General features: G+C 40.1%; 1 protein-coding gene and 25 non-coding genes across 26 annotated transcripts in view; all 26 read left to right on the plus strand.

The window, feature by feature from the left end:
- The window catches only part of GUCY2D (guanylate cyclase 2D, retinal), a 604,889-nt gene that overhangs the window by 340,865 nt on the left and 243,526 nt on the right, over nucleotides 1-20,498 (plus strand). The window lies entirely within an intron of this gene.
- Nucleotides 524-595, plus strand: TRNAW-CCA (transfer RNA tryptophan (anticodon CCA)). Its single transcript has one exon. It is a non-coding gene; the product is annotated as a tRNA-Trp (tRNA).
- On the plus strand, nucleotides 1,269-1,340 carry TRNAR-CCU (transfer RNA arginine (anticodon CCU)). The gene has a single exon. It is a non-coding gene; the product is annotated as a tRNA-Arg (tRNA).
- TRNAW-CCA (transfer RNA tryptophan (anticodon CCA)) lies at nucleotides 2,014-2,085 on the plus strand. The gene has a single exon. It is a non-coding gene; the product is annotated as a tRNA-Trp (tRNA).
- Nucleotides 2,759-2,830, plus strand: TRNAR-CCU (transfer RNA arginine (anticodon CCU)). Its single transcript has one exon. It is a non-coding gene; the product is annotated as a tRNA-Arg (tRNA).
- Nucleotides 3,504-3,575, plus strand: TRNAW-CCA (transfer RNA tryptophan (anticodon CCA)). Its single transcript has one exon. It is a non-coding gene; the product is annotated as a tRNA-Trp (tRNA).
- TRNAW-CCA (transfer RNA tryptophan (anticodon CCA)) lies at nucleotides 4,989-5,060 on the plus strand. Its single transcript has one exon. It is a non-coding gene; the product is annotated as a tRNA-Trp (tRNA).
- TRNAW-CCA (transfer RNA tryptophan (anticodon CCA)) lies at nucleotides 5,734-5,805 on the plus strand. Its single transcript has one exon. It is a non-coding gene; the product is annotated as a tRNA-Trp (tRNA).
- On the plus strand, nucleotides 6,477-6,548 carry TRNAW-CCA (transfer RNA tryptophan (anticodon CCA)). The gene has a single exon. It is a non-coding gene; the product is annotated as a tRNA-Trp (tRNA).
- On the plus strand, nucleotides 7,222-7,293 carry TRNAR-CCU (transfer RNA arginine (anticodon CCU)). The gene has a single exon. It is a non-coding gene; the product is annotated as a tRNA-Arg (tRNA).
- Nucleotides 7,967-8,038, plus strand: TRNAW-CCA (transfer RNA tryptophan (anticodon CCA)). The gene has a single exon. It is a non-coding gene; the product is annotated as a tRNA-Trp (tRNA).
- On the plus strand, nucleotides 8,712-8,783 carry TRNAR-CCU (transfer RNA arginine (anticodon CCU)). The gene has a single exon. It is a non-coding gene; the product is annotated as a tRNA-Arg (tRNA).
- Nucleotides 9,457-9,528, plus strand: TRNAW-CCA (transfer RNA tryptophan (anticodon CCA)). The gene has a single exon. It is a non-coding gene; the product is annotated as a tRNA-Trp (tRNA).
- TRNAW-CCA (transfer RNA tryptophan (anticodon CCA)) lies at nucleotides 10,942-11,013 on the plus strand. The gene has a single exon. It is a non-coding gene; the product is annotated as a tRNA-Trp (tRNA).
- Nucleotides 11,687-11,758, plus strand: TRNAW-CCA (transfer RNA tryptophan (anticodon CCA)). The gene has a single exon. It is a non-coding gene; the product is annotated as a tRNA-Trp (tRNA).
- On the plus strand, nucleotides 12,431-12,502 carry TRNAW-CCA (transfer RNA tryptophan (anticodon CCA)). Its single transcript has one exon. It is a non-coding gene; the product is annotated as a tRNA-Trp (tRNA).
- Nucleotides 13,175-13,246, plus strand: TRNAW-CCA (transfer RNA tryptophan (anticodon CCA)). Its single transcript has one exon. It is a non-coding gene; the product is annotated as a tRNA-Trp (tRNA).
- Nucleotides 13,920-13,991, plus strand: TRNAW-CCA (transfer RNA tryptophan (anticodon CCA)). The gene has a single exon. It is a non-coding gene; the product is annotated as a tRNA-Trp (tRNA).
- On the plus strand, nucleotides 14,664-14,735 carry TRNAW-CCA (transfer RNA tryptophan (anticodon CCA)). The gene has a single exon. It is a non-coding gene; the product is annotated as a tRNA-Trp (tRNA).
- TRNAW-CCA (transfer RNA tryptophan (anticodon CCA)) lies at nucleotides 15,409-15,480 on the plus strand. Its single transcript has one exon. It is a non-coding gene; the product is annotated as a tRNA-Trp (tRNA).
- On the plus strand, nucleotides 16,153-16,224 carry TRNAW-CCA (transfer RNA tryptophan (anticodon CCA)). Its single transcript has one exon. It is a non-coding gene; the product is annotated as a tRNA-Trp (tRNA).
- Nucleotides 16,896-16,967, plus strand: TRNAW-CCA (transfer RNA tryptophan (anticodon CCA)). The gene has a single exon. It is a non-coding gene; the product is annotated as a tRNA-Trp (tRNA).
- TRNAW-CCA (transfer RNA tryptophan (anticodon CCA)) lies at nucleotides 17,641-17,712 on the plus strand. The gene has a single exon. It is a non-coding gene; the product is annotated as a tRNA-Trp (tRNA).
- Nucleotides 18,386-18,457, plus strand: TRNAW-CCA (transfer RNA tryptophan (anticodon CCA)). The gene has a single exon. It is a non-coding gene; the product is annotated as a tRNA-Trp (tRNA).
- Nucleotides 19,129-19,200, plus strand: TRNAW-CCA (transfer RNA tryptophan (anticodon CCA)). Its single transcript has one exon. It is a non-coding gene; the product is annotated as a tRNA-Trp (tRNA).
- TRNAW-CCA (transfer RNA tryptophan (anticodon CCA)) lies at nucleotides 19,874-19,945 on the plus strand. The gene has a single exon. It is a non-coding gene; the product is annotated as a tRNA-Trp (tRNA).

The following is a 20,498-nucleotide window of genomic DNA, read 5'->3' on the forward strand; positions in this document are numbered from 1 at the left end:
AGCAATAAAAAATATCCCTTAGCTTGCTACGCAATTGGGCAAAGTTCTACAACCCTTCTTTTGGGGCTGCTGGTGCAGTTGTATAGAAGTGACTATAAACGCTATATTTTCATTTGAACATGACACTTTTCTTGTAGCATGATGCGTTTAAGAAGGTGTTTAGTGTGGCTGCCTTTTAAAATGCTGTTAACCTTTTTCATTTGAAGAGAAAGCAAAGAAAAATAAGCAGTGGGCACAGTAGTGAGTGTCTGAGGATAGAAGCATTGTGTGGCATTTCTTGTATTCTCTTTTTTGCTTAAAATTGTGTAGAGAAGAGAACGCTGGTACCCTCTGTGAGTATAGCATTATTAGCAGTAAACCATTGTTGTCATTGTAAACAAAAGAAAGTCTCTTAGGGCGTCGATCAAACAGTTCCAAAAACTGTCAGTATAACATTACTAGCAGTAAACCCATATTGTCACTGTAAAGAAAAGAAAATCTCTTAGGCCATCGATGTAACTTTTCCAATTCGAAAGAATGTAAGGACCTCGTGGCGCAACGGTAGCGCGTCTGACTCCAGATCAGAAGGTTGCGTGTTCAAATCACGTCGGGGTCAGTGAGCATTTTCACACAAGCCCATGTCTTCACATGGACTCCTTGAAATGCTGTAACCGATTGGTAATATTCTGAAAGGGCAAAACATTGAAAGTACACTTAGCTCACTATCCTCATAGGAGCTGAGAAAGTACACTGTCCACTCTCTCACAGCAATAAAAAATATCCCTTAGCTTGCTACGCAATTGGGCAAAGTTCTACAACCCTTCCTTTGGGGCTGCTGGTGCAGTTGTATAGAAGTGACTATAAACGCTATATTTTCATTTGAACATGACACTTTTCATGTAGCATGATGTGTTTAAGAATGTGTTTAGTGTGGCTGCCTTTTAAAATGCTGTTAACCTTTTTCATTTGAAGAGAAAGCAAAGAAAAATAAGCAGTGGGCACAGTAGTGAGTGACTGAGGATAGAAGCATTGTGTGGCATTTCTGGTATTCTCTTTCTTGCTTAAAATTGTGTAGAGAAGAGTACGCTGGTACCCTCTGTGAGTATAGCATTATTAGCAGTAAACCATTGTTGTCATTGTAAACAAAAGAAAGTCTCTTAGGTCGTCGATCAAACAGTTCCAAAAACTGTGAGTATAACATTACTAGCAGTAAACCCATATTGTCATTGTAAAGAAAAGAAAGTCTCTTAGGCCATCGATGTAACTTTTCCAATACGAAAGAATGCAGGGGCTTCGTGGCGCAACGGTAGCGCGTCTAACTCCTGATCAGAAGGTTGCGTGTTCAAATCACGTCGGGGTCAGTGAGCTTTTTCACACAAGCCCATGTCTTCACATGGACTCCTTGAAATGCTGTAACCGATTGGTAATATTCTGAAAGGGCAAAACATTGAAAGTACACTTAGCTCACTATCCTCATAGGAGCTGAGAAAGTACACTGTCCACTCTCTCACAGCAATAAAAAATATCCCTTAGCTTGCTACGCAATTGGGCAAAGTTCTACAACCCTTCTTTTGGGGCTGCTGGTGCAGTTGTATAGAAGTGACTATAAACGCTATATTTTCATTTGAACATGACACTTTTCATGTAGCATGATGTGTTTAAGAAGGTGTTTAGTGTGGCTGCCTTTTAAAATGCTGTTAACCTTTTTCATTTGAAGAGAAAGCAAAGAAAAATAAGCAGTGGGCACAGTAGTGAGTGTCTGAGGATAGAAGCATTGTGTGGCATTTCTGGTATTCTCTTTTTTGCTTCAAATTGTGTAGAGAAGAGAACGCTGGTACCCTCTGTGAGTATAGCATTATTAGCAGTAAACCATTGTTGTCATTGTAAACAAAAGAAAGTCTCTTAGGTCGTCGATCAAACAGTTCCAAAAACTGTCAGTATAACATTACTAGCAGTAAACCCATATTGTCATTGTAAAGAAAAGAAAATCTCTTAGGCCGTCGATGTAACTTTTCCAATACAAAAGAATGCAGGGACCTCGTGGCGCAACGGTAGCGCGTCTGACTCCAGATCAGAAGGGTGCGTGTTCAAATCACGTCGGGGTCAGTGAGCTTTTTCACACAAGCCCATGTCTTCACATGGACTCCTTGAAATGCTGTAACCGATTGGTAATATTCTGAAAGGGCAAAACATTGAAAGTACACTTAGCTCACTATCCTCATAGGAGCTGAGAAAGTACACTGTCCACTCTCTCACAGCAATAAAAAATATCCCTTAGCTTGCTACGCAATTGGGCAAAGTTCTACAACCCTTCTTTTGGGGCTGCTGGTGCAGTTGTATAGAAGTGACTATAAACGCTATATTTTCATTTGAACATGACACTTTTCATGTAGCATGATGTGTTTAAGAATGTGTTTAGTGTGGGTGCCTTTTAAAATGCTGTTAACCTTTTTCATTTGAAGAGAAAGCAAAGAAAAATAAGCAGTGGGCACAGTAGTGAGTGACTGAGGATAGAAGCATTGTGTGGCATTTCTGGTATTCTCTTTCTTGCTTAAAATTGTGTAGAGAAGAGTACGCTGGTACCCTCTGTGAGTATAGCATTATTAGCAGTAAATCATTGTTGTCATTGTAAACAAAAGAAAGTCTCTTAGGTCGTCGATCAAACAGTTCCAAAAACTGTGAGTATAACATTACTAGCAGTAAACCCATATTGTCATTGTAAAGAAAAGAAAGTCTCTTAGGCCATCGATGTAACTTTTCCAATACGAAAGAATGCAGGGGCTTCGTGGCGCAACGGTAGCGCGTCTGACTCCTGATCAGAAGGTTGCGTGTTCAAATCACGTCGGGGTCAGTGAGCTTTTTCACACAAGCCCATGTCTTCACATGGACTCCTTGAAATGCTGTAACCGATTGGTAATATTCTGAAAGGGCAAAACATTGAAAGTACACTTAGCTCACTATCCTCATAGGAGCTGAGAAAGTACACTGTCCACTCTCTCACAGCAATAAAAAATATCCCTTAGCTTGCTACGCAATTGGGCAAAGTTCTACAACCCTTCTTTTGGGGCTGCTGGTGCAGTTGTATAGAAGTGACTATAAACGCTATATTTTCATTTGAACATGACACTTTTCATGTAGCATGATGTGTTTAAGAAGGTGTTTAGTGTGGCTGCCTTTTAAAATGCTGTTAACCTTTTTCATTTGAAGAGAAAGCAAAGAAAAATAAGCAGTGGGCACAGTAGTGAGTGTCTGAGGATAGAAGCATTGTGTGGCATTTCTGGTATTCTCTTTTTTGCTTCAAATTGTGTAGAGAAGAGAACGCTGGTACCCTCTGTGAGTATAGCATTATTAGCAGTAAACCATTGTTGTCATTGTAAACAAAAGAAAGTCTCTTAGGTCGTCGATCAAACAGTTCCAAAAACTGTCAGTATAACATTACTAGCAGTAAACCCATATTGTCATTGTAAAGAAAAGAAAATCTCTTAGGCCGTCGATGTAACTTTTCCAATACAAAAGAATGCAGGGACCTCGTGGCGCAACGGTAGCGCGTCTGACTCCAGATCAGAAGGTTGCGTGTTCAAATCACGTCGGGGTCAGTGAGCTTTTTCACACAAGCCCATGTCTTCACATAGACTCCTTGAAATGCTGTAACCGATTGGAAAATTCTGAAAGGGCAAAACATTGAAAGTACACTTAGCTCACTATCCTCATAGGAGCTGAGAAAGTACACTGTCCACTCTCTCACTGCAATAAAAAATATCCCTTAGCTTGCTACGCAATTCGGCAAAGTTCTACAACCCTTCTTTTGGGGCTGCTGATGCAGTTGTAGAGAAGTGACTATAAACGCTATATTTTCATTTGAACATGACACTTTTCATGTAGCATGATGTGTTTAAGAAAGTGTTTAGTGTGGCTGCCTTTTTGCTGTTAACCTTTTTCATTTGAAGAGAAAGCAAAGAAAAATAAGCAGTGGGCACAGTAGTGAGTGTCTGAGGATAGAAGCATTGTGTGGCATTTCTGGTATTCTCTTTTTTGCTTCAAATTGTGTAGAGAAGAGAACGCTGGTACCCTCTGTGAGTATAGCATTATTAGCAGTAAACCATTGTTGTCATTGTAAACAAAAGAAAGTCTCTTAGGCCGTCGATCAAACAGTTCCAAAAACTGTCAGTATAACATTACTAGCAGTAAACCCATATTGTCATTGTAAAGAAAAGAAAATTTCTTAGGCCGTCAATGTAACTTTTCCAATGCACAAGAATGCAGGGACCTTGTGGCGCAACGGTAGCACGTCTGACTCCAGATCAGAAGGTTGCGTGTGCAAATCACGTCGGGGTCAGTGAGCTTTTTCACACAAGCTTATGTCTTCACATGGACTCCTTGAAATGCTGTAACCGATTGGTAATATTCTGAAAGGGCAAAACATTGAAAGTACACTTAGCTCACTATCCTCATAGGAGCTGAGAAAGTACACTGTCCACTCTCTCACAGCAATAAAAAATATCCCTTAGCTTGCTACGCAATTGGGCAAAGTTCTACAACCCTTATTTTGGGGCTGCTGGTGCAGTTGTATAGAAGTGACTATAAACGCTATATTTTCATTTGAACATGACACTTTTCATGTAGTATGATGTGTTTAAGAAGGTGTTTAGTGTGGCTGCCTTTTAAAATGCTGTTAACCTTTTTCATTTGAAGAGAAAGCAAAGAAAAATAAGCAGTGGACACAGTAGTGAGTGTCTGAGGATAGAAGCATTGTGTGGCATTTCTGGTATTCTCTTTTTTGCTTAAAATTGTGTAGAGAAGAGAACGCTGGTACCCTCTGTGAGTATAGCATTATTAGCAGTAAACCATTGTTGTCATTGTAAACAAAAGAAAGTCTCTTAGGTCGTCGATCAAACAGTTCCAAAAACTGTCAGTATAACATTACTAGCAGTAAACCCATTTTGTCATTGTAAAGAAAAGAAAGTCTCTTAGGCCGTCGATGTAACTGTTCCAATATGAAAGAATACAGGGACCTCGTGGCACAACGGTAGCGCGTCTGACTCCAGATCAGAAGGTTGCGTGTTCAAATCACGTCGGGGTCAGTGAGCTTTTTCACACAAGCCCATGTCTTCACATGGACTCCTTGAAATGCTGTAACCGATTGGAAAATTCTGACAGGGCAAAACATTGAAAGTACACGTAGCTCACTATCCTCATAGGAGCTGAGAAAGTACACTGTCCACTCTCCCACAGCAATTAAAAATATCTCTTAGCTTGCTACGCAATTGGGCAAAGTTCTACAACCCTTCTTTTGGGGCTGCTGGTGCAGTTGTATAGAAGTGACTATAAACGCTATATTTTCATTTGAACATGACACTTTTCATGTAGCATGATGTGTTTAAGAAGGTGTTTAGTGTGGCTGCCTGTTAAAATGCTGTTAACCTTTTTCATTTGAAGAGAAAGCAAAGAAAAATAAGCAGTGGGCACAGTAGTGAGTGTCTGAGGATAGAAGCATTGTGTGGCATTTCTGGTATTCTCTTTTTTGCTTAAAATTGTGTAGAGAAGAGAACGCTAGTACCCTCTGTGAGTATAGCATTATTAGCAGTAAACCATTGTTGTCATTGTAAACAAAAGAAAGTCTCTTAAGCCGTCGATCAAACAGTTCCAAAAAACTGTCAGTATAACATTACTAGCAGTAAACCCATATTGTCATTGTAAAGAAAAGAAAGTCTCTTAGGCCATCGATGTAACTTTTCCAATACGAAAGAATGCAGGGACTTCGTGGTGCAACGGTAGCGCGTCTGACTCCAGATCAGAAGGTTGCGTGTTCAAATCACGTCGGGGTCAGTGAGCTTTTTCACACAAGCCCATGTCTTCACATGGACTCCTTGAAATGCTGTAACCGATTGGTAATATTCTGAAAGGGCAAACATTGAAAGTACACTTAGCTCTTATCCTCATAGGAGCTGAGAAAGTACACTGTCCACTCTCTCACAGCAATAAAAAATATCCCTTAGCTTGCTACGCAATTGGGCAAAGTTCTACAACCCTTCTTTTGGGGCTGCTGGTGCAGTTGTATAGAAGTGACTATAAACGCTATATTTTCATTTGAACATGACACTTTTCTTGTAGCATGATGCGTTTAAGAAGGTGTTTAGTGTGGCTGCCTTTTAAAATGCTGTTAACCTTTTTCATTTGAAGAGAAAGCAAAGAAAAATAAGCAGTGGGCACAGTAGTGAGTGTCTGAGGATAGAAGCATTGTGTGGCATTTCTTGTATTCTCTTTTTTGCTTAAAATTGTGTAGAGAAGAGAACGCTGGTACCCTCTGTGAGTATAGCATTATTAGCAGTAAACCATTGTTGTCATTGTAAACAAAAGAAAGTCTCTTAGGGCGTCGATCAAACAGTTCCAAAAACTGTCAGTATAACATTACTAGCAGTAAACCCATATTGTCACTGTAAAGAAAAGAAAATCTCTTAGGCCGTCGATGTAACTTTTCCAATTCGAAAGAATGTAAGGACCTCGTGGCGCAACGGTAGCGCGTCTGACTCCAGATCAGAAGGTTGCGTGTTCAAATCACGTCGGGGTCAGTGAGCATTTTCACACAAGCCCATGTCTTCACATGGACTCCTTGAAATGCTGTAACCGATTGGTAATATTCTGAAAGGGCAAAACATTGAAAGTACACTTAGCTCACTATCCTCATAGGAGCTGAGAAAGTACACTGTCCACTCTCTCACAGCAATAAAAAATATCCCTTAGCTTGCTACGCAATTGGGCAAAGTTCTACAACCCTTCCTTTGGGGCTGCTGGTGCAGTTGTATAGAAGTGACTATAAACGCTATATTTTCATTTGAACATGACACTTTTCATGTAGCATGATGTGTTTAAGAATGTGTTTAGTGTGGCTGCCTTTTAAAATGCTGTTAACCTTTTTCATTTGAAGAGAAAGCAAAGAAAAATAAGCAGTGGGCACAGTAGTGAGTGACTGAGGATAGAAGCATTGTGTGGCATTTCTGGTATTCTCTTTCTTGCTTAAAATTGTGTAGAGAAGAGTACGCTGGTACCCTCTGTGAGTATAGCATTATTAGCAGTAAACCATTGTTGTCATTGTAAACAAAAGAAAGTCTCTTAGGTCGTCGATCAAACAGTTCCAAAAACTGTGAGTATAACATTACTAGCAGTAAACCCATATTGTCATTGTAAAGAAAAGAAAGTCTCTTAGGCCATCGATGTAACTTTTCCAATACGAAAGAATGCAGGGGCTTCGTGGCGCAACGGTAGCGCGTCTAACTCCTGATCAGAAGGTTGCGTGTTCAAATCACGTCGGGGTCAGTGAGCTTTTTCACACAAGCCCATGTCTTCACATGGACTCCTTGAAATGCTGTAACCGATTGGTAATATTCTGAAAGGGCAAAACATTGAAAGTACACTTAGCTCACTATCCTCATAGGAGCTGAGAAAGTACACTGTCCACTCTCTCACAGCAATAAAAAATATCCCTTAGCTTGCTACGCAATTGGGCAAAGTTCTACAACCCTTCTTTTGGGGCTGCTGGTGCAGTTGTATAGAAGTGACTATAAACGCTATATTTTCATTTGAACATGACACTTTTCATGTAGCATGATGTGTTTAAGAAGGTGTTTAGTGTGGCTGCCTTTTAAAATGCTGTTAACCTTTTTCATTTGAAGAGAAAGCAAAGAAAAATAAGCAGTGGGCACAGTAGTGAGTGTCTGAGGATAGAAGCATTGTGTGGCATTTCTGGTATTCTCTTTTTTGCTTCAAATTGTGTAGAGAAGAGAACGCTGGTACCCTCTGTGAGTATAGCATTATTAGCAGTAAACCATTGTTGTCATTGTAAACAAAAGAAAGTCTCTTAGGTCGTCGATCAAACAGTTCCAAAAACTGTCAGTATAACATTACTAGCAGTAAACCCATATTGTCATTGTAAAGAAAAGAAAATCTCTTAGGCCGTCGATGTAACTTTTCCAATACAAAAGAATGCAGGGACCTCGTGGCGCAACGGTAGCACGTCTGACTCCAGATCAGAAGGGTGCGTGTTCAAATCACGTCGGGGTCAGTGAGCTTTTTCACACAAGCCCATGTCTTCACATGGACTCCTTGAAATGCTGTAACCGATTGGTAATATTCTGAAAGGGCAAAACATTGAAAGTACACTTAGCTCACTATCCTCATAGGAGCTGAGAAAGTACACTGTCCACTCTCTCACAGCAATAAAAAATATCCCTTAGCTTGCTACGCAATTGGGCAAAGTTCTACAACCCTTCTTTTGGGGCTGCTGGTGCAGTTGTATAGAAGTGACTATAAACGCTATATTTTCATTTGAACATGACACTTTTCATGTAGCATGATGTGTTTAAGAATGTGTTTAGTGTGGGTGCCTTTTAAAATGCTGTTAACCTTTTTCATTTGAAGAGAAAGCAAAGAAAAATAAGCAGTGGGCACAGTAGTGAGTGACTGAGGATAGAAGCATTGTGTGGCATTTCTGGTATTCTCTTTCTTGCTTAAAATTGTGTAGAGAAGAGTACGCTGGTACCCTCTGTGAGTATAGCATTATTAGCAGTAAATCATTGTTGTCATTGTAAACAAAAGAAAGTCTCTTAGGTCGTCGATCAAACAGTTCCAAAAACTGTGAGTATAACATTACTAGCAGTAAACCCATATTGTCATTGTAAAGAAAAGAAAGTCTCTTAGGCCATCGATGTAACTTTTCCAATACGAAAGAATGCAGGGGCTTCGTGGCGCAACGGTAGCGCGTCTGACTCCTGATCAGAAGGTTGCGTGTTCAAATCACGTCGGGGTCACTGAGCTTTTTCACACAAGCCCATGTCTTCACATGGACTCCTTGAAATGCTGTAACCGATTGGTAATATTCTGAAAGGGCAAAACATTGAAAGTACACTTAGCTCACTATCCTCATAGGAGCTGAGAAAGTACACTGTCCACTCTCTCACAGCAATAAAAAATATCCCTTAGCTTGCTACGCAATTGGGCAAAGTTCTACAACCCTTCTTTTGGGGCTGCTGGTGCAGTTGTATAGAAGTGACTATAAACGCTATATTTTCATTTGAACATGACACTTTTCATGTAGCATGATGTGTTTAAGAAGGTGTTTAGTGTGGCTGCCTTTTAAAATGCTGTTAACCTTTTTCATTTGAAGAGAAAGCAAAGAAAAATAAGCAGTGGGCACAGTAGTGAGTGTCTGAGGATAGAAGCATTGTGTGGCATTTCTGGTATTCTCTTTTTTGCTTCAAATTGTGTAGAGAAGAGAACGCTGGTACCCTCTGTGAGTATAGCATTATTAGCAGTAAACCATTGTTGTCATTGTAAACAAAAGAAAGTCTCTTAGGTCGTCGATCAAACAGTTCCAAAAACTGTCAGTATAACATTACTAGCAGTAAACCCATATTGTCATTGTAAAGAAAAGAAAATCTCTTAGGCCGTCGATGTAACTTTTCCAATACAAAAGAATGCAGGGACCTCGTGGCGCAACGGTAGCGCGTCTGACTCCAGATCAGAAGGTTGCGTGTTCAAATCACGTCGGGGTCAGTGAGCTTTTTCACACAAGCCCATGTCTTCACATAGACTCCTTGAAATGCTGTAACCGATTGGAAAATTCTGAAAGGGCAAAACATTGAAAGTACACTTAGCTCACTATCCTCATAGGAGCTGAGAAAGTACACTGTCCACTCTCTCACTGCAATAAAAAATATCCCTTAGCTTGCTACGCAATTCGGCAAAGTTCTACAACCCTTCTTTTGGGGCTGCTGATGCAGTTGTAGAGAAGTGACTATAAACGCTATATTTTCATTTGAACATGACACTTTTCATGTAGCATGATGTGTTTAAGAAAGTGTTTAGTGTGGCTGCCTTTTTGCTGTTAACCTTTTTCATTTGAAGAGAAAGCAAAGAAAAATAAGCAGTGGGCACAGTAGTGAGTGTCTGAGGATAGAAGCATTGTGTGGCATTTCTGGTATTCTCTTTTTTGCTTCAAATTGTGTAGAGAAGAGAACGCTGGTACCCTCTGTGAGTATAGCATTATTAGCAGTAAACCATTGTTGTCATTGTAAACAAAAGAAAGTCTCTTAGGCCGTCGATCAAACAGTTCCAAAAACTGTCAGTATAACATTACTAGCAGTAAACCCATATTGTCATTGTAAAGAAAAGAAAATTTCTTAGGCCGTCAATGTAACTTTTCCAATGCACAAGAATGCAGGGACCTTGTGGCGCAACGGTAGCACGTCTGACTCCAGATCAGAAGGTTGCGTGTGCAAATCACGTCGGGGTCAGTGAGCTTTTTCACACAAGCTTATGTCTTCACATGGACTCCTTGAAATGCTGTAACCGATTGGTAATATTCTGAAAGGGCAAAACATTGAAAGTACACTTAGCTCACTATCCTCATAGGAGCTGAGAAAGTACACTGTCCACTCTCTCACAGCAATAAAAAATATCCCTTAGCTTGCTACGCAATTGGGCAAAGTTCTACAACCCTTATTTTGGGGCTGCTGGTGCAGTTGTATAGAAGTGACTATAAACGCTATATTTTCATTTGAACATGACACTTTTCATGTAGTATGATGTGTTTAAGAAGGTGTTTAGTGTGGCTGCCTTTTAAAATGCTGTTAACCTTTTTCATTTGAAGAGAAAGCAAAGAAAAATAAGCAGTGGACACAGTAGTGAGTGTCTGAGGATAGAAGCATTGTGTGGCATTTCTGGTATTCTCTTTTTTGCTTAAAATTGTGTAGAGAAGAGAACGCTGGTACCCTCTGTGAGTATAGCATTATTAGCAGTAAACCATTGTTGTCATTGTAAACAAAAGAAAGTCTCTTAGGTCGTCGATCAAACAGTTCCAAAAACTGTCAGTATAACATTACTAGCAGTAAACCCATTTTGTCATTGTAAAGAAAAGAAAGTCTCTTAGGCCGTCGATGTAACTGTTCCAATATGAAAGAATACAGGGACCTCGTGGCACAACGGTAGCGCGTCTGACTCCAGATCAGAAGGTTGCGTGTTCAAATCACGTCGGGGTCAGTGAGCTTTTTCACACAAGCCCATGTCTTCACATGGACTCCTTGAAATGCTGTAACCGATTGGAAAATTCTGACAGGGCAAAACATTGAAAGTACACGTAGCTCACTATCCTCATAGGAGCTGAGAAAGTACACTGTCCACTCTCCCACAGCAATTAAAAATATCTCTTAGCTTGCTACGCAATTGGGCAAAGTTCTACAACCCTTCTTTTGGGGCTGCTGGTGCAGTTGTATAGAAGTGACTATAAACGCTATATTTTCATTTGAACATGACACTTTTCATGTAGCATGATGTGTTTAAGAAGGTGTTTAGTGTGGCTGCCTGTTAAAATGCTGTTAACCTTTTTCATTTGAAGAGAAAGCAAAGAAAAATAAGCAGTGGGCACAGTAGTGAGTGTCTGAGGATAGAAGCATTGTGTGGCATTTCTGGTATTCTCTTTTTTGCTTAAAATTGTGTAGAGAAGAGAACGCTGGTACCCTCTGTGAGTATAGCATTATTAGCAGTAAACCATTGTTGTCATTGTAAACAAAAGAAAGTCTCTTAAGCCGTCGATCAAACAGTTCCAAAAAACTGTCAGTATAACATTACTAGCAGTAAACCCATATTGTCATTGTAAAGAAAAGAAAATCTCTTAGGCCGTCGATGTAACTTTTCCAATGCACAAGAATGCAGGGACGTCGTGGCGCAACGGTAGCGCTTCTGACTCCAGATCAGAAGGTTGCGTGTTCAAATCACGTCGGGGTCAGTGAGCTTTTTCACACAAGCCCATGTCTTCACATGGACTCCTTGAAATGCTGTAACCGATTGGAAAATTCTGACAGGGCAAAACATTGAAGGTACACGTAGCTCACTATCCTCATAGGAGCTGAGAAAGTACACTGTCCACTCTCTCACAGCAATTAAAAATATCCCTTAGCTTGCTATGCAATTGGGCAAAGTTCTACAACCCTTCTTTTGGGGCTGCTGGTGCAGTTGTATAGAAGTTACTAAAAACGCTATATTTTCATTTGAACATAACACTTTTCATGTAGCATGATGTGTTTAAGAAGGTGTTTAGTGTGGCTGCCTTTTAAAATGCTGTTAACCTTTTTCATTTGAAGAGAAAGCAAAGAAAAATAAGCAGTGGACACAGTAGTGAGTGTCTGAGGATAGAAGCATTGTGTGGCATTTCTGGTATTCTCTTTTTTGCTTAAAATTGTGTAGAGAAGAGAACGCTGGTACCCTCTGTGAGTATAGCATTATTAGCAGTAAACCATTGTTGTCATTGTAAACAAAAGAAAGTCTCTTAGTTCGTCGATCAAACAGTTCCAAAAACTGTCAGTATAACATTACTAGCAGTAAACCCATTTTGTCATTGTAAAGAAAAGAAAGTCTCTTAGGCCGTCGATGTAACTGTTCCAATATGAAAGAATGCATGGACCTCGTGGCGCAACGGTAGCGCGTCTGACTCCAGATCAGAAGGTTGCGTGTTCAAATCACGTCGGGGTCAGTGAGCTTTTTCACACAAGCCCATGTCTTCACATGGACTCCTTGAAATGCTGTAACCGATTGGAAAATTCTGAAAGGGCAAAACATTGAAAGTACACGTAGCTAACTATCCTCATAGGAGCTGAGAAAGTACACTGTCCACTCTCTCACAGCAATAAAAAGTATCCCTTAGCTTGCTACGCAATTGGGCAAAGTTCTACAACCCTTGTTTTGGGGCTGCTGGTGCAGTTGTATAGAAGTGACTATAAACGCTATATTTTCATTTGAACATGACACTTTTCATGTAGCATGATGTGTTTAAGAAAGTGTTTAGTGTGGCTGCCTTTTAAAATGCTGTTAACCTTTTTCATTTGAAGAGAAAGCAAAGAAAAATAAGCAGTGGGCACAGTAGTGAGTGTCTGAGGATAGAAACATTGTGTGGCATTTCTGGTATTCTCTTTTTTGCTTAAAATTGTGTAGAGAAGAGAACGCTGGTACCCTCTGTGAGTATAGCATTATTAGCAGTAAACCATTGTTGTCATTGTAAACAAAAGAAAGTCTCTTAGTTCGTCGATCAAACAGTTCCAAAAACTGTCAGTATAACATTACTAGCAGTAAACCCATTTTGTCATTGTAAAGAAAAGAAAGTCTCTTAGGCCGTCGATGTAACTGTTCCAATATGAAAGTATGCAGGGACCTCGTGGCGCAACGGTAGCGCGTCTGACTCCAGATCAGAAGGTTGCGTGTTCAAATCACGTCGGGGTCAGTGCGCTTTTTCACACAAGCCCATGTCTTCACATGGACTCCTTGAAATGCTGTAACCGATTGGTAATATTCTGAAAGGGCAAAACATTGAAAGTACACTTAGCTCACTATCCTCATAGGAGCTGAGAAAGTACACTGTCCACTCTCTCACAGCAATAAAAAATATCCCTTAGCTTGCTACACAATTGGGCAAAGTTCTACAAGCCTTCTTTTGGGGCTGCTGGTGCAGTTGTATAGAAGTGACTATAAACGCTATATTTTCATTTGAACATGACACTTTTCATGTAGCATGATGTGTTTAAGAAGGTGTTTAGTGTGGCTGCCTTTTAAAATGCTGTTAACCTTTTTCATTTGAAGAGAAAGCAAAGAAAAATAAGCAGTGGGCACAGTAGTGAGTGTCTGAGGATAGAAGCATTGTGTGGCATTTCTGGTATTCTCTTATTTGCTTAAAATTGTGTAGAGAAGAGAACGCTGGTACCCTCTGTGAGTATAGCATTATTAGCAGTAAACCATTGTTGTCATTGTAAACAAAAGAAAGTCTCTTAGGCCGTCGATCAAACAGTTCCAAAAACTGTGAGTATAACATTACTAGCAGTAAACCCATATTGTCATTGTAAAGAAAAGAAAGTCTCTAAGGCCGTCGATGTAACTTTTCCAATACAAAAGAATGCAGGGACCTCGTGGTGCAACGGTAGCGCGTCTGACTCCAGATCAGAAGGTTGCGTGTTCAAATCACGTCGGGGTCAGTGAGCTTTTTCACACAAGCCCATGTCTTCACATGGACTCCTTGAAATGCTGTAACCGATTGGAAAATTCTGAAAGGGCAAAACATTGAAAGTACACGTAGCTAACTATCCTCATAGGAGCTGAGAAAGTACACTGTCCACTCTCTCACAGCAATAAAAAGTATCCCTTAGCTTGCTACGCAATTGGGCAAAGTTCTACAACCCTTGTTTTGGGGCTGCTGGTGCAGTTGTATAGAAGTGACTATAAACGCTATATTTTCATTTGAACATGACACTTTTCATGTAGCATGATGTGTTTAAGAAAGTGTTTAGTGTGGCTGCCTTTTAAAATGCTGTTAACCTTTTTCATTTGAAGAGAAAGCAAAGAAAAATAAGCAGTGGGCACAGTAGTGAGTGTCTGAGGATAGAAACATTGTGTGGCATTTCTGGTATTCTCTTTTTTGCTTAAAATTGTGTAGAGAAGAGAACGCTGGTACCCTCTGTGAGTATAGCATTATTAGCAGTAAACCATTGTTGTCATTGTAAACAAAAGAAAGTCTCTTAGTTCGTCGATCAAACAGTTCCAAAAACTGTCAGTATAACATTACTAGCAGTAAACCCATTTTGTCATTGTAAAGAAAAGAAAGTCTCTTAGGCCGTCGATGTAACTGTTCCAATATGAAAGTATGCAGGGACCTCGTGGCGCAACGGTAGCGCGTCTGACTCCAGATCAGAAGGTTGCGTGTTCAAATCACGTCGGGGTCAGTGCGCTTTTTCACACAAGCCCATGTCTTCACATGGACTCCTTGAAATGCTGTAACCGATTGGTAATATTCTGAAAGGGCAAAACATTGAAAGTACACTTAGCTCACTATCCTCATAGGAGCTGAGAAAGTACACTGTCCACTCTCTCACAGCAATAAAAAATATCCCTTAGCTTGCTACACAATTGGGCAAAGTTCTACAAGCCTTCTTTTGGGGCTGCTGGTGCAGTTGTATAGAAGTGACTATAAACGCTATATTTTCATTTGAACATGACACTTTTCATGTAGCATGATGTGTTTAAGAAGGTGTTTAGTGTGGCTGCCTTTTAAAATGCTGTTAACCTTTTTCATTTGAAGAGAAAGCAAAGAAAAATAAGCAGTGGGCACAGTAGTGAGTGTCTGAGGATAGAAGCATTGTGTGGCATTTCTGGTATTCTCTTATTTGCTTAAAATTGTGTAGAGAAGAGAACGCTGGTACCCTCTGTGAGTATAGCATTATTAGCAGTAAACCATTGTTGTCATTGTAAACAAAAGAAAGTCTCTTAGGCCGTCGATCAAACAGTTCCAAAAACTGTGAGTATAACATTACTAGCAGTAAACCCATATTGTCATTGTAAAGAAAAGAAAGTCTCTAAGGCCGTCGATGTAACTTTTCCAATGCACAAGAATGCAGGGACGTCGTGGCGCAACGGTAGCGCTTCTGACTCCAGATCAGAAGGTTGCGTGTTCAAATCACGTCGGGGTCAGTGAGCTTTTTCACACAAGCCCATGTCTTCACATGGACTCCTTGAAATGCTGTAACCGATTGGAAAATTCTGACAGGGCAAAACATTGAAGGTACACGTAGCTCACTATCCTCATAGGAGCTGAGAAAGTACACTGTCCACTCTCTCACAGCAATTAAAAATATCCCTTAGCTTGCTATGCAATTGGGCAAAGTTCTACAACCCTTCTTTTGGGGCTGCTGGTGCAGTTGTATAGAAGTTACTAAAAACGCTATATTTTCATTTGAACATAACACTTTTCATGTAGCATGATGTGTTTAAGAAGGTGTTTAGTGTGGCTGCCTTTTAAAATGCTGTTAACCTTTTTCATTTGAAGAGAAAGCAAAGAAAAATAAGCAGTGGACACAGTAGTGAGTGTCTGAGGATAGAAGCATTGTGTGGCATTTCTGGTATTCTCTTTTTTGCTTAAAATTGTGTAGAGAAGAGAACGCTGGTACCCTCTGTGAGTATAGCATTATTAGCAGTAAACCATTGTTGTCATTGTAAACAAAAGAAAGTCTCTTAGGTCGTCGATCAAACAGTTCCAAAAACTGTCAGTATAACATTACTAGCAGTAAACCCATATTGTCATTGTAAAGAAAAGAAAGTCTCTTAGGCCGTCGATGTAACTTTTCCAATACAAAAGAATGCAGGGACCTCGTGGCGCAACGGTAGCGCGTCTGACTCCAGATCAGAAGGTTGTGTGTTCAAATCACGTCGGGGTCAGTGAGCTTTTTCACACAAGCCCATGTCTTCACATGGACTCCTTGAAATGCTGTAACCGATTGGAAAATTCTGAAAGGGCAAAACATTGAAAGTACACATAGCTAACTATCCTCATAGGAGCTGAGAAAGTACACTGTCCACTCTCTCACAGCAATTAAAAATATCCCTTAGCTTGCTACGCAATTGGGCAAAGTTCTACAACCCTTCTTTTGGGGCTGCTGGTGCAGTTGTATAGAAGTGACTAAAAACGCTATATTTTCATTTGAACATGACACTTTTCATGTAGCATGATGTGTTTAAGAATGTGTTTAGTGTGGCTGCCTTTTAAAATGCTGTTAACCTTTTTCATTGAAGAGAAAGCAAAGAAAAATAAGCAGTGGGCACAGTAGTGAGTGACTGAGGATAGAAGCATTGTGTGGCATTTGTGGTATTCTCTTTTTTGCTTAAAATTGTGTAGAGAAGAGAACGCTGGTACCCTCTGTGAGTATAGCATTATTAGCAGTAAACCATTGTTGTCATTGTAAACAAAAGAAAGTCTCTTAGTTCGTCGATCAAACAGTTCCAAAAACTGTCAGTATAACATTACTAGCAGTAAACCCATTTTGTCATTGTAAAGAAAAGAAAGTCTCTTAGGCCGTCGATGTAACTGTTCCAATATGAAAGAATGCATGGACCTCGTGGCGCAACGGTAGCGCGTCTGACTCCAGATCAGAAGGTTGCGTGTTCAAATCACGTCGGGGTCAGTGAGCTTTTTCACACAAGCCCATGTCTTCACATGGACTCCTTGAAATGCTGTAACCGATTGGTAATATTCTGAAAGGGCAAAACATTGAAAGTACACTTAGCTAACTATCCTCATAGGAGCTGAGAAAGTACACTGTCCACTCTCTCACAGCAATAAAAAATATCCCTTAGCTTGCTACACAATTGGGCAAAGTTCTACAAGCCTTCTTTTGGGGCTGCTGGTGCAGTTGTATAGAAGTGACTATAAACGCTATATTTTCATTTGAACATGACACTTTTCATGTAGCATGATGTGTTTAAGAAGGTGTTTAGTGTGGCTGCCTTTTAAAATGCTGTTAACCTTTTTTATTTGAAGAGAAAGCAAAGAAAAATAAGCAGTGGGCACAGTAGTGAGTGTCTGAGGATAGAAGCATTGTGTGGCATTTCTGGTATTCTCTTATTTGCTTAAAATTGTGTAGAGAAGAGAACGCTGGTACCCTCTGTGAGTATAGCATTATTAGCAGTAAACCATTGTTGTCATTGTAAACAAAAGAAAGTCTCTTAGGCCGTCGATCAAACAGTTCCAAAAACTGTGAGTATAACATTACTAGCAGTAAACCCATATTGTCATTGTAAAGAAAAGAAAGTCTCTTAGGCCGTCGATGTAACTTTTCCAATACAAAAGAATGCAGGGACCTCGTGACGCAACGGTAGCGCGTCTGACTCCAGATCAGAAGGTTGCGTGTTCAAATCACGTCGGGGTCAGTGAGCTTTTTCACACAAGCCCATGTCTTCACATGGACTCCTTGAAATGCTGTAACTGATTGGAAAATTCTGAAAGGGCAAAACATTGAAAGTACACGTAGCTAACTATCCTCATAGGAGCTGAGAAAGTACACTGTCCACTCTCTCACAGCAATAAAAAGTATCCCTTAGCTTGCTACGCAATTGGGCAAAGTTCTACAACCCTTGTTTTGGGGCTGCTGGTGCAGTTGTATAGAAGTGACTATAAACGCTATATTTTCATTTGAACATGACACTTTTCATGTAGCATGATGTGTTTAAGAAAGTGTTTAGTGTGGCTGCCTTTTAAAATGCTGTTAACCTTTTTCATTTGAAGAGAAAGCAAAGAAAAATAAGCAGTGGGCACAGTAGTGAGTGTCTGAGGATAGAAACATTGTGTGGCATTTCTGGTATTCTCTTTTTTGCTTAAAATTGTGTAGAGAAGAGAACGCTGGTACCCTCTGTGAGTATAGCATTATTAGCAGTAAACCATTGTTGTCATTGTAAACAAAAGAAAGTCTCTTAAGCCGCCGATCAAACAGTTCCAAAAAACTGTCAGTATAACATTACTAGCAGTAAACCCATATTGTCATTGTAAAGAAAAGAAAATCTCTTAGGCCGTCGATGTAACTTTTCCAATGCACAAGAATGCAGGGACCTCGTGGCGCAACGGTAGCGCGTCTGACTCCAGATCAGAAGGTTGCGTGTTCAAATCATGTCGGGGTCAGTGAGCTTTTTCACACAAGCCCATGTCTTCACATGGACTCCTTGAAATGCTGTAACCGATTGGAAAATTCTGACAGGGCAAAACATTGAAGGTACACGTAGCTCACTATCCTCATAGGAGCTGAGAAAGTACACTGTCCACTCTCTCACAGCAATTAAAAATATCCCTTAGCTTGCTACGCAATTGGGCAAAGTTCTACAACCCTTCTTTTGGGGCTGCTGGTGCAGTTGTATAAAAGTGACTAAAAACGCTATATTTTCATTTGAACATGACACTTTTCATGTAGCATGATGTGTTTAAGAATGTGTTTAGTGTGGCTGCCTTTTAAAATGCTGTTAACCTTTTTCATTGAAGAGAAAGCAAAGAAAAATAAGCAGTGGGCACAGTAGTGAGTGACTGAGGATAGAAGCATTGTGTGGCATTTCTGGTATTCTCTTTTTTGCTTAAAATTGTGTAGAGAAGAGAACGCTGGTACCCTCTGTGAGTATAGCATTATTAGCAGTAAACCATTGTTGTCATTGTAAACAAAAGAAAGTCTCTTAGTTCGTCGATCAAACAGTTCCAAAAACTGTCAGTATAACATTACTAGCAGTAAACCCATTTTGTCATTGTAAAGAAAAGAAAGTCTCTTAGGCCGTCGAAGTAACTGTTCCAATATGAAAGAATGCAGGGACCTCGTGGCGCAACGGTAGCGCGTCTGACTCCAGATCAGAAGGTTGCGTGTTCAAATCACGTCGGGGTCAGTGAGCTTTTTCACACAAGCCCATGTCTTCACATGGACTCTTTGAAATGCTGTAACCGATTGGTAATATTCTGAAAGGGCAAAACATTAAAAGTACACTTAGCTAACTATCCTCATAGGAGCTGAGAAAGTACACTGTCCACTCTCTCACAGCAATAAAAAATATCCCTTAGCTTGCTACACAATTGGGCAAAGTTCTACAAGCCTTCTTTTGGGGCTGCTGGTGCAGTTGTATAGAAGTGACTATAAACGCTATATTTTCATTTGAACATGACACTTTTCATGTAGCATGATGTGTTTAAGAAGGTGTTTAGTGTGGCTGCCTTTTAAAATGCTGTTAACCTTTTTCATTTGAAGAGAAAGCAAAGAAAAATAAGCAGTGGGCACAGTAGTGAGTGTCTGAGGATAGAAGCATTGTGTGGCATTTCTGGTATTCTCTTATTTGCTTAAAATTGTGTAGAGAAGAGAACGCTGGTACCCTCTGTGAGTATAGCATTATTAGCAGTAAACCATTGTTGTCATTGTAAACAAAAGAAAGTCTCTTAGGCCGTCGATCAAACAGTTCCAAAAACTGTGAGTATAACATTACTAGCAGTAAACCCATATTGTCATTGTAAAGAAAAGAAAGTCTCTTAGGCCGTCGATGTAACTTTTCCAATACAAAAGAATGCATGGACCTCGTGGCGCAACGGTAGCGCGTCTGACTCCAGATCAGAAGGTTGCGTGTTCAAATCACGTCGGGGTCAGTGAGCTTTTTCACAAAAGCCCATGTCTTCACATGGACTCCTTGAAATGCTGTAACCGATTGGAAAATTCTGAAAGGGCAAAACATTGAAAGTACACGTAGCTAACTATCCTCATAGGAGCTGAGAAAGTACACTGTCCACTCTCTCACAGCAATAAAAAATATCCCTTAGCTTGCTACGCAATTGGGCAAAGTTCTACAACCCTTGTTTTGGGGCTGCTGGTGCAGTTGTATAGAAGTGACTATAAACGCTATATTTTCATTTGAACATGACACTTTTCATGTAGCATGATGTGTTTAAGAAAGTGTTTAGTGTGGCTGCCTTTTAAAATGCTGTTAACCTTTTTCATTTGAAGAGAAAGCAAAGAAAAATAAGCAGTGGGCACAGTAGTGAGTGTCTGAGGATAGAAACATTGTGTGGCATTTCTGGTATTCTCTTTTTTGCTTAAAATTGTGTAGAGAAGAGAACGCTGGTACCCTCTGTGAGTATAGCATTATTAGCAGTAAACCATTGTTGTCATTGTAAACAAAAGAAAGTCTCTTAGTTCGTCGAT

This window comes from Hyperolius riggenbachi, chromosome 3 (assembly GCF_040937935.1).
Source record: "Hyperolius riggenbachi isolate aHypRig1 chromosome 3, aHypRig1.pri, whole genome shotgun sequence".
In the NCBI taxonomy this organism is placed as follows: domain Eukaryota; kingdom Metazoa; phylum Chordata; class Amphibia; order Anura; family Hyperoliidae; genus Hyperolius; species Hyperolius riggenbachi.